We start from the raw sequence: 12,961 nt of genomic DNA on the forward strand, positions 1-12,961 counted from the left end.
TGCTGCCGAGTACACTTACAATAATGTGCTACCAACACCTCTATCCATTTCCAACAATTTACAATCAACCTAAATAGAAGTTCTGTACAAACTAAGCATCAGCTCCCATTCTGTACCTCAAAGTATGCCCTGGTACCCTGTAACTTTATGGGTTTGGTTATTACAATTAGTTCATATTAGTGAGATTATACATTATTTGTCCTTTGTGCCTGGATTATTTCACTCAGCATAATGTCCTCAAGGTTCACCCATGTTGTCAAATGAATCAGGACTTCATTCCTTCTTACAGCTGAATAATATGTCATTGTCTGTATATATTATATCACATTTTTTTTTTAAGTCACAATTTTATTTAAAAAAGTTTTCTTACATTCTGTTGGGACTGTTTCACTCACACCCACACCCACACACCCTACTCACCTGATATTAAATTCCAAAAGTATAATTAAAATATAAGAATATTGTGATTAGTTAAAAGACAGCAAATACCATGAGGTACAAATTCAAGTATTAGTGTAACAAGTATCTGTGTAACAAACGTCCTTGGGGGGGGTGGGGGAGACATGATTTGTCATAGGTTTTGTTAACTGTCCTCAAAGTTTACAAGTTATCTCAGTTACAATGTATTGGCTGGTGAGCACATTCCAGTATTAACAACAACAACAAAGCTCTTAACTATCATTTTATGGAAATTATAATTTAATCCTATGATTTTTATTCTTCACACAGTAATCCTGAAGCATTTAAGCAAGAAGTAATGCAAATATCCATTTGCTGGTCAAAAAGAAGGATTTCTGTATTAATTGTAGGGATCAGCCCCAGCCCCACACATGGGGGTAGGGAGCGCCACTTCACGTGTCTTCTTACCCAAAACAGCCGTTGTCCTGGGGAGAAATACCTTGCAGGAGAAATACCTTGCTTACCCTTGAATCCACTTGTGTTTGAAAATAGGCAACCATACTCTTTCTAATCTTATTTTGAAGTAGCTTGCCTTTTGTGGATTTGATTTAAGAGCATGGCAGCAGTATTAGAGCTACATGAAGATACTTATAAAACAGAAAAATTGCCCCATAAATGGGGGTCCAATTATTAGTACAATTATTAGTTACCCTTACTAATAAGCTAACTTGATTTTTATAAAATAGTAACCTTTGAATTATGAAGAGACATTCAGTTCAATTTCTAAGTTTAGACGTGTACATTCCATATTGCTAACAGCTTTGAGAAATACCTAGAAATAGAACCCACATTTTGGACATAACTTAGAACTAGATTTTATCTCACTCCTTTAACTTTACTTGACGGAAAAAAAAATTTATTCTGTATTCCAGCTATCCTCACAAATAGCTGCTAAATGCCTTGTTATATTTGGCAGATTTTTACAGTGTATAAAAAAAACTGATCTCCCTAATCAGTGCTGTTATCGATATAAAAGGTTAATTTACAAAAATATAAATATTCATAACCTAAGCCAGCTGTATTTTGTGCTTCTGCACCACAGGTTGGAGGATATTTTAAAGATTAAAACAAAACAAAAACACAAACCTAAAACCTGAAAGCCATAAAATAAGCTAGATTGACCTTATCTTCTCAGTGCCTATGTGAAGGAGTGCAAACACCTGGCCAGCACCTGTGGTTGTATCACTTCCTTATTTCTCCCAAATTTGCACAAAATATATGCAGTGATTTTAGATCAAACTTATAAAAACACTTTGGATATTTAAGTCAGAAGAACACAGAAAAGCCACCCCTGAACTAGCATTCTGTTTCTTTGCTGTCAACGCGATTCTGACGCTGTAATTTAAAAGAAGACGCCTTTTCACTTCTGGTGACAGGATGGTCTGTGAGATCTTCAAAGGATTTCGCAGCTGTGCTGCTGTTTGGAAAAGGGTCCTTCTCAAAGCCATCTTCATCCACGTGCGAGTCGGTGCTGGGGTCTTCCTGGATGGTGTCCATTCTCTGGTGGTCCAGTTTTGGAGCCACAGACACCGAGGGCATCACTGGGGCAGGCGGCAGGGGCTGGAGCCGGCCCGGAGTCTGGGGTGCGGGAAATGGTTTAATAATGCGAACTGATGCGGAGTCCATGCTACTCAGCATTTCGACATTACTGGGGTGAAACAGTGACAGAGATTCATATTGCTTATCCAGTTTTTTATCCACACAATGGACAAGAATGCTGAAAGGAATCCAAAATATCAAGGAGAAAACCAGGACTGAGCCTACAATGTTATCTGCTAAAAACTTCCCGAAAGTATTGATGCTAAGCTTGTCAATGAAATCCCAAAATCGCTCAATTACATCCTGTACTTGTTTCTCACATTTGCCATTCATGTCACAAAATCCCACTGTACAGGGCTTTCCTTTCCTCAAAAATAAATTCTTTTGTTCAGCATCAACATAGGGCACACAGCGGCCAGAAGGGTCCCTGCAGCACACCTTGCAGGAGTTGTCGGTTTCATTACATGCACAGGCTCCAGCTTCTGCTCCCTCTCACAGAAGGGAACGCATTTTCCATCTTTACACTTTTCAAGATCCAAGCAAACTGTGTCATCTTCAGCGTTTCCAGGAGGGGGGGCATTCACTGCTGTTACCTGTGCAGTAAGATACGCCTTTGCAAGTAGCATTAATAGCCTCTTGGCACTTCTTCTGGGCTGTCTCAAATTGACAGTTTTTACAGCAAGGACTATTCCTATCACTGCACTGAACACCCTGTTTCAGAGTACAGTCGTTGCTGCAGCAGGTATCCTTGTTCAGGTACATGATGCCTGGATCACATTCTTCCCCTTCATCCACCCGGGAGTTCCCACACACTTTGTTGCTGCGTTCCTGGAAACACTCCTGGGCCTTACTTTCAATGGTCTTATAGATGGACTGTTTACTGCAGTTTGAAAGCATCTTATTGTTCTCATGATCTCCACTCACAGCTATGGGATACATAACATATTTTCCTCCTTGGTCCTCATTTGGGGCACATTCTGCTAGACCATCAGGATCATGTTCTGCTCCAAAATTGTGTCCCAATTCATGTGTTGTAACCAGGTCAGCTTCCTTTGTAAGGATGGTTTAACCATAATTTTTTGTACTGGTCAAGCCACTATTCAAATAAATATTTTTCTTCCCAACTGGACTATAATAAGCCTTTGGACAAACACCTCCATGACTGTTTGCTCTGGGAGAACCAACATAAGCTAATCCAAGTGTTCCCATATCAAAATCTTGGTATGTGAAAAGATGTGCTAGGCAGACTTTGGATGCTTCCTCAGCTATATCAAAGCTAAATTGCTCTAGCAACATCTTCACATCCCAAGCATCCTTTTCTTCATTTGGGTAACTTTTTGCCATGTTATAGTGCCTTTGACCAGATTTACATTTTCTGGAGACTTGAGAATGCGAATCTATACTGCTCTATCTGTATTCCATAACCTTTGAAACCTGCATTGTCCCATGAAGTGTTCCGATAGATGTCATCAACTCTATCAATTAGCTCTATCAAGTAATTTGTAGTTGTACTCTCTTCCCCTCTGCCCATGTATTTGTAAAAGCGATGATCTGCTACCACCAATAATTTACACGTATTCTTCATAGGATTAGGATCGGCTCTTCTCCTCACTCGATGAACAAGCTCTAATATGAATTTGTATGCACTTCAGGTGCCTCTCTGTCTACTAGCCCCTTTGGACGCAACTCTTCTTGATCCACTTTTAAATAACCACACACTTTTGGAGACTGCAAACGTGAAACATTCTTGATATCTTCAGATTTATAAACTAACATTCTTTTATCTTCAGCATCATTAACAAATCTCCAAAGTGGCAACCACATGTCCACTGAAGAAATCCTGCCATTTTACAGTATACTCGCTTTCATCTTTACCATCCACCACCACCACTTTGAAATTTTGTGAAAAGCGGTCAGTACTCGATGTCAGATACAATTTAAAATGCCAGAGTGACGTCTCGGCTCCTTTTGGAATCTCTCTGCCACTGAAGCTTATTTCATGTCCTTTCACATCCCCCTTTTGGTCAAGAAGATGTTCTCCGTCCCACGATGCCGGGTCTACATTCCTCCCCGGGAGTCATATTCCACGTTGCCAGGGAGATTCACTCCCCTGGGTGTCTGATCCCACGTAGGGGGGAGGGCAGTGATTTCACCTTTCAAGTTGGCTTAGCTTTTCAAGGCTGAAAAAGTTAGTAGTGTTTCTAAATGTGTTGAGGTCTGTAGATCTCTTTTTCTTACTGAATGCTGCTGGATATTAGATAAAAAGAGGATATCGTAGTCTGACAGCAAAGAATCAAGCCTTTCGAGTCGCTGTTGGGAGCCGAAGCCCGGGTTGTCGGGAAGTCGCGGCGCCGGCACGAAAGGCACCAAACTGGTCAGGAGAGGAGACAGTGCCTCGTGTTCCAGGCCCCGGCCACCGGCTCCAATTCTCAGGGCCGCCTTCGCCTGCCGAGGGCTCGGGACACTGCTCACATTGGGGAGGGGAGGGGATCCGCCCGGCCCGGCCCCTCAAGTCTCCTTCATTATATCACATTTTGTTTATCCATTCATCAGCTGATAGACATTTGGGTTGTTTCCATCTTTTGGCAATTATGAATAATGTCACTATGAACATTGGTGTGCAAATGTCTTTTCAGATCCCTGTCTTCAATTCTTCTAGGAATATATCTATAAGCAAGATTGCTGGGATATATGGTAATTCTATACTTAGCATATTGAGGAAATGCCAAACTATCTTCCACAGTGGCTGCACCATTTTACATTCCCACCAGCAATGAATGAATGTTTCTCATTTTTTTAAATAGTAGCTATTCTAGTGGGTATGAAATGATATCTCATGGTTTTGGTTTGTATTTCCCTAATAGCTAGATGTTGAACATCTTTTCATTTGCTTTTTAGCCATTTGGATATCCTCTTCCGAGAAATGTCTATTCAAGTCTTTTGTTCATATTTTATTTGGGCTGTTTGTCTTCTTGTTGCTGATTGTAGAATTTCTTTATATATTCTGGATAATAAACCCTTATAGGATACATGGTTTCCAAATATTTTCTACCATTGAGTAAGTTGTCTTTTTATTTTTGTGACAAAGTCCTTTGATGCACAGTTTTTTTAATTTTGAGGGGGTCCCATTTATGTATTTTTTTCTTCCATTGCTTGTGCTTTGGGTGTAAAGTCAAAGACACCATTGCCTACCACAGGATCTTGAAGATGCATCCTTACATTTTCTTCTAGGAGTTTTATGGTCTTGGTTCTTATTTATAGGTCTTTGATCCATTTCAAGTTAATTTTTGTATAAGGTGTGAGATAATTGTTCTTTTTCATTCTTTTGGATATGGATATACAGTTCCAGTTTGCTAATACTGCCTTTTTGCAAAATGCCAGAAATTGATCAGCTTTTATAAAGGGGGTTTATTTGGTTACACAGTTACAGTCTTAAGGCCATAAAGTGTCCATCCAAGGTAAGTCATCAACAATCAGGTATCTTCACTGGAGGATGGCCAGTGGTGTCTGGAAAACCTCTGTTCACTGGGAAGACATGTGGCTGGCATCTGCTCCAGAGTTCTAGTTTCAAAATGCTTTCTCCCAGGATGTTCCTCTCTAGGCTGAGTTCCTCAAAACTGTCTCTCTTATCTGCTCTTGGGGAATTTGTCCTCTCTTAACTTTTCAGGAGCAAAAGACTGCTTTCAAAGGCCATCTCCAAAATGTCTCTGTAAGCTGCAGCTCCTCTCTCAGTTCTAGTGCAATCTTCAAAGTGTCCCTCTTGACTGTAGCAAGCTCACTCCTGTCTGAGCTTATATAGTGCCCTAGTAAACTAATCAAGGCCCTTGCCAAATGGGCAGGGCAACACCTCCATAGAAATTATCTAGTCAGAGTTATCACCTACAGTTGGTGTGCCAGTTTGAATGTATTGTGTCCCCCAAATGCCATTATCTTTGTAGTTTTGTGGGGCAGACGTTTTTGTGCTGGTTGGATTTGCTTGGAATGTGCCCCACACAGCTGTGGGTAATGATTCTGATGAGATGTTCCCATGGAGGTGTGGCCCTGCCCATTCAGGGTGGGCCTTGATCGATGGAGCTATATAAATGAGCTGACTCAAAGAGAGGCAACTGAGTGCAGCTGGGAGTGATGTTTTGAAGAGGAGCAAGCTTGCTAGAGAGGAACGTCCTGGGAGAAAGCCGTTTTGAGGCCAGAGCTTTGGAGCAGATGCCAGCTGTCTTCCTAGCTAACAGAGGTTTTCCGGATGCCATTGGCCATCCTCTGGTGAAGGTACCCAATTGCTGAGGTGTTACCTTGGACGTTTTGTGGCCTTAAAACTGTAACTGTGTAGCAAAATAAACCCCTGTTTTATAAAAGCCTATCCATCTCTGGTGTTTTGCATTCTGCAGCATTAGCAAACTAGGATAGTTGGGTACATCGCATCCCTATGGAAACAAAGAATTACAATCTAATCAACACTAATACGTCTGCCCACACAAGATTGCATCAAAGATAATGGTGTTTTGCGGGGCATAATACATTCAAACCAGCACAAGTATACTCAATATTCACTATGGACTAATAAAATTAGAACTCTATTTTAAATTAATCAATTGGATTTTATCTTGCCTTTTAAAAATTGTTTATCTTCCTGTTTGTCTCAGGATCATTTTTAAAAAAAACATTGCCTTATTTCAATCAAAATTGATATACATCTCAGTTATACTTTTAAAATTAAAATTTGTAGCCAGGCTGCCATCTTAAAAAACAGTATAGCTGACAAAATTTTAAACAATCATGTGTTCTATTTAAGACAATGAGTGAGGACTATAATTCACAGAACCATTAGCAATGGTAGCAAAATAAATAACTTGGCTAATTAATAAGTGAGTACCATGCTATTTTGACCACTGTAGCTTTGTAATATGCATTAAAGTCAGGAAGTAGGAGTCCTCCAACTTTGTTCTTCCTTTTCAAGATTCTCTGACTATGTAGAGCCCTTTACCCTTCCAAATAAATTTGATAATTGGCTTTTCCATTTCTGTAAAGTAGGCTATTGGAAAGTTGATTGGGATTGCATTGAATTTGTATATCAATTTGGGTAGAATTGATATATCAACAATATTTAGTCTTCCAATCTGTGAACACAGAATGTCCTTCCATTTATTTAGGTCTTCTTTGATTTATTTTAGCAATGTTTTGTAGTTTTCTGTGTTCAGTCCTTTAAATCCTTGGTTAAATTTATTCCTTGACATTTGATTCTTTTATTTGCTATTGTAAATGAAAATTTTTTTCTTGATTTACTCCTCAGATTGCTTAGTGGTAGTGTATAGAAACACTACTGAATATTGTGAGTTGATCTTGTATCTTGCCACATTGCTGAACTCATTTATTAGTTCTAGTAGCTCTGTTGTAGATTTTTTGGGACTTTCTACATATAGGATCATGTCATCTGCAAGAGTGAAAGTTTAACTTCTTCCTTTCCAATTTGGGTGATTTTTATTTCTTTTTCTTGCCAAACTACTCTACCTAGAACTTCTACCACAATGTTGAATGAACGTGGTGACAGTGAGCATCCTTTTTGTATTCCAGATTTTAAAAGGAAAGATTTCAGTTTTTCACCACCGAGTAAGATGATAGCAGTAGGCTTTTCATATAAGCCCTTATCATGTTGAGGAAGTTTCCTTTGACTTCTATCTTTCAAAGTGTTTTTATCAAGAAAGGATGCTGGACTTTGTCAAATGCCCTTTCTGCATCAATCAAGATAATCATGTGGTTTCCCCCTACAATTTGCGAATGTGGTGTATTGCATTAACTGATGTCCTAATGTTGAACCACCTTTGCATACCTGGGATATAATCACTTGATCATGGTGCACAATTCTTTGGGTGTGCTATTGGATTTGATTTGCAAGTATTTTGATAAGGATTTCTGTGTTTATATTCACTAGAGAAATCAGTCTGTAATTTTCTTTACTTGTAGTATCTTTATTTGGCTTTAGTATTAGGGTATTATTTGCCTCACAGAATGAATTAGGTGGTGTTTTCTCACCTTCAAATTTTTTGGAAGAGTTTGAGCAGGATTGGTATTAATTTTTCTTGGAATATTCAATAGAAATCAACTGTGAAGCCTGCTGTTCCATGGCTTTTTTTGTTTGGGGGTTTTTGATGACTGAATAATTCTCTTTGCTTGTAATGGATCTCTTAAAGTGTTCTAAATTTTTGTAAAGGAAGAGTAAGTTGTACGAATTGCCCATTTCATCTAGGGTATCGGTATACAACTGTTCATAGTATCTTCTTATGATCCTTTTTGTTTCTGTGGGTCAGTAGTAGTGACCCTTCTCTCATTTCTGATTTTATTTATTTGCATCTTCTCTCTTTTTTTCTCTGTCAATCTAGGTTAGGGTTTGTCAATTTTATTGACCTTTTCAAAGAACCAACTGTGGCTTTGCTAATTCTAAAATTTTTATTCTCAATTCATTTATTTTTGCCCTACTCTCTGTTATTTCTTCCCTTCTACTTACTTTGGGGTTTCTGTTCTGCTATTTTTCTGCTTATTTCAGGTGTGCAGGTAGGTCTTTGATTTTAGCTTTTTCATCTTTTGTAATGTAGATATTTAGGGCTATGAATTTCCCTCTCAGCACTGTCTTCACTGCATCCCATACATTTTGATGTATTGTGTTCTCATTTTGTCTCAAGATATTGACTAATTTCCCTTGCAATTTCTTCTTTGACCCTCTGCTTGTTTAATATGGTGTTATGTAACTTCATACATTTATGGATTATCCAGTTCTTCTCCCATTTTTTGTTTACAGCTTCATTCCATTATTTTCAGAGAAGATGCTTGTGTGATTTCAATTTTTTGAAATTTATTGAGACTTGTCTTGTGACCTACATGTGGTTTATCCTGGAGAATGATCCTTGTGCACCTTGAAGAATGCATATCCTGCTGTTTTGGGTGCAATGGTTCACATACATCTCTTAGGTCTAGTTCATTTATCACATCATTCAAGTTCTCTGTTTCCTTATTGGTTTTCTATCTAGATGTTCTCTCTATTAATCAAAGTGTTGTATTGAAGTCTCCAAATATTATTGTATTAACATCTATTTCACTCTTCCATTTTGCCAGTTTTTGCCTCATGGATTTTGGGGCACTGTGGTTAGGTGAGTAAATATTTGTAGTTGTTATTTTTTCTCAGTAGATTGCCCCTTTTATTAATACACAGTTTTTCTCATTACTTCATATTTAAACAAACTTTATAGAGTGCATATACTGGGTTCTGTATACTGTGCTATGGGTTATTCTTTGGGGGTTTCAGATCATGGAGCTGTCATCACAGGGAAATGAAAGTAAGTGGAGAAACTTCTCCTTACAAGTCCTCTCCAAGAAATCTTTTCTGGGTCACTATAGCTTAATTAGCATTATTAGTGTAGCAGCTCACATTCATACACAGAGCAGAGCAGTTGGGTTCAAGGCTTTTATTCCAGTCAAGAGTATCAGAGATCTCAGGGGCCAAGCTGGGTGGAAGGGGAGAGGAGGTGCACAGTGGAAGCTCTTACTTCACTTCAAACTCAGATATTCTTTGGAAGTGTGATTCAATGGAGGGCATGACAACAAAGACAAACTTTGGAAAACAAAAATAAAAATACTCTGTCAGGAAATGGAGTATAATTGATAGCTAGAATACAATTTCCTTTAAAAACTTTTAAGGAGTTCAGGGGAACTTCCAGGTAAGAGATGCTGCTCCAATTTGTTAAGTCTGCTGGAATGCAAAATACCAGGAATGGATCAGCTTTTATAGAAGAGATTTACTAGGTTACAAATCTACAGCTTGAAGTCCATAAAAGTGTAGGATACCTTCACTGAAGAATGGCTGATGGCATCTGGAACACCTCTGTCAGCTGGGAAGACATGTGGCTATTGTCTGCCTGTCCTTTGCTCCTGAGTTCTGGTTTCAAAATGGCTTTCTCCAAAATGTCTCTTGGCTTCTGCCTCTCTTAGCTTCTCTCTTTCAGTTCCTGTGCACCCTTGCTTGTTCTCCCAGCATGTTTCTCTTTAAGCATTTGGAGGTAATCTCTTAGCTTCTCCGGGGCAAACTCTGGACTTCATCTCTTAGTTCAGCATCTCCAAACATCTTTCTGTATGCATCTCAAAGCACCTGGTTTTCTGTCAGCCCCTGAGCCCTCTTAAGGATGTGAGTAAACTAAGAATGAATGGGGTCAGACCTCCATGGAAATAATCTAATCAAAAAATCTCACTCACAGTTGGGTGGGTCACATCTCCTTGGAGACAACCTTATCAAAAGAACCCACCTATAATAGGTCTGCTCCCACAACGTTACATTAAAGAACAGGGCTTTTTATAGACTGCATAACAGATTCAAACCACCACAGATGCTAGATTCCCAAAGAGAGGTTTTTATTCTTCATGAGGGGTCACACACCAGAGAAACAGTGATTGGAACAGAAGAGAATTTTGTTTGTAAATTTCAATTGTGCTAAATTGGCCAAAAATGGTGCATAATTACATGGCACATCCAGCTACTATCCTTGAATTTTCCCATGTTAAATCTTTCAGAGTAATAGACAAAGTGGTAAGAGAAATTGGAGAAAATTTGATGGTTGTGATAACAAAACATAGAGTAATGACAGGTGCAGTGCAAGTTTAACTTTCAGTACATGCCTTCTGAATCTGAGCCATAATACTTTTGCCAAATTTTCTGAACAAGGATCCTAATGAGTGTCAGAGAAAATGGACCCATTTTCTCAGATCAGAGAGTTATGAGGCCTCTATCCACTCAGGAGAAAGCTAAGAGGCCTTGCAGGAAGACAGTGATGGATTCAAGCCATGTGAAAGAGGATCTATCAAGTACCTTGACCTCATCCCTATCTATGGTGGATGAGTGTAATTTATAGTGTTTAAATTAGACAAATGTCCCAACTGATTCAGAGCAAGGGACAGGAAAGACATGTTACATTTGCATTAAATGGAACCTCACCAGTGTAGAAATGCTTGTGATCTCCTGAGTTATAGAGCCAGGGTTCCCCATCAAAGTACTCCTAATTACAGGATTCCTTCTTTGCACAAAGGTGATCAATTACACAGCATGCTGTCTCTATGAAGACCATGGAATACACTAAGCAGCCCAAGCTAAGTGGTAATTTATATCATTGTTGATAGGAAGAAAAAGCAAGAGCAAGAATGAGAGTGAGGCTGAGAGCAAGATAAGGAAAGAGAAAGTGACCCAAAGAGAGGAAATTTTGGTGAAGATGGAAAAAGACAGGAAAGAAGATTCATACATACCATGGAACATGACCTCAGCCTTCTTTCAGAGGATTTGAACTGTGGGGCAAGGAAAGGTTAGTGGAGAGTTCAGTGAGTTAATCTTTCTTTAAACATGTTCCCTGCATAAGCGTTCAGTTGGAAGGCATTGGTGGACAAGCATAGACCTCTGATCAGGGCCTTGTCCTGAGAAGCAGACCAAGTCCCTGAAAAACAATTTACTGATGGCTAATTCATTGAAAACCAAGTGACCAAATGCCAAGTCACAGAATGTCCTGCTCACTGACATTGATTTATTGAGGATTTTGGTCAAGGGATGAGTTCCCTCTTCATTTGTATGTGCCATTTCATGTGTGAGTGTGTGGGCTTTCCCTTCAATGAAACTTTGGTTGTGCTCCCTTTTGTGAACCTATGACCTCACCCTACATTTTGCATGGCCTTTGCCTGGTTTTCTACCCAGGCTTCTGCTTCTCCCAGCCAAGCAAGACAGCAACGTGCTCTACCTTATTTGGATAGTCACGTGACTTACATTGGTCCATGGCTTATTTGGTGAGTTGGCTTTTGGCAAAGTGATTTTCTGAGAATTGATATACAGCCCTTCTATTGGTTTATCAGTGTCCCTTGAGGTCAAAACCATCAGCCCCCACTGTATTACTACGTACTGTTCTCTGCACTCACCTGGGGTCAGCATTGTCAATGAAGAAGGAGAGGAATCCCATATGAAAAGGTGTGGGCCACACCAATCACCCTCCCACATGCATCAACACCAGATGTTAGAATCCAGCCCCCAAAATATAAAGTCACATGTAAAGGCAACACTTTTCTATTTTCAACAGAAAGCTCACATTTGAGGCTCTGCACAGCTTGCATCCACCTCATTCCCGACCATCATGGCTCTAACAGATTCTTCATTGCTCCTGTGACAAACTGGAGTCTTTGCCTGTGTCTGAAATGCCTCTTCTTTCTTCCCTGTTTCTTCACTGTTTGTCCAGGCTTCCTTGCCTATCTAGACCCAGTTTAAATACCATCTCTTGAACTGTCTTTCCCCAACACCTCTAGACAGATACATTTTTCCTGCCCCAGTCTGTCTCTCTACAGCACCTTGGGGATTCCTCTATTACAGGCAATGGCACCACCTTGCAATGAATCTACCAACTGGACTGTGAGGTGCATCAAGTAAGAGGCCTGTGTCTTCTCCTTGGTGTCTCCAATGCCCGGTGTTGGACCTCTACAGAGTAACTACTCCATATGGGCAGTTAATGATCAATGGAGAGAAAATCAATCTGTAATGGACCTGAGGGAAGAGTGATCCATGCCATGGATGGGTTTTGAATACTTAGCTATAATGTACTGAGAATGAAGAAGAATGACAGGAAGTCAGAGGAAGGATCAAAGGAATTGGAGGTTCCCCATGAGGTACGAGCATCTTCCAGCCTTTTTCATCCAGAGTGGGGATTGAATCTTTGAATGCCCAACACTCTCTGTCTATACTATCAAATCACTCATGCTCCAAGACCTGTGTGGTTGTGTTTTCCTCGTTAACATGTTTGTAAGATCTTTGGTGTGTCCAGGCAAGTATCTCAGATTTACTTTTAGCTGATAATATTATTTAATGTCTAATAATGCTTTGAGTGCCACTGTGCAATAAAGCTATGCAATGATGGGAATGCTTGATATCTACTGTTTCTAGTATGGTAGCCATTAG

The 12,961-nt window shown here is 39.6% G+C and overlaps 1 pseudogene; it reads right to left on the reverse strand.

The window, feature by feature from the left end:
• Window positions 1-3,483: 3,483 nt before the first annotated feature.
• On the reverse strand, window positions 3,484-12,145 carry LOC119512792 (annotated as a pseudogene).
• Between the last annotated feature and the right edge of the window lie 816 nt (window positions 12,146-12,961).

The sequence above is a fragment of the Choloepus didactylus genome, chromosome 17, assembly GCF_015220235.1.
Source record: "Choloepus didactylus isolate mChoDid1 chromosome 17, mChoDid1.pri, whole genome shotgun sequence".
Classification (NCBI taxonomy): domain Eukaryota; kingdom Metazoa; phylum Chordata; class Mammalia; order Pilosa; family Megalonychidae; genus Choloepus; species Choloepus didactylus.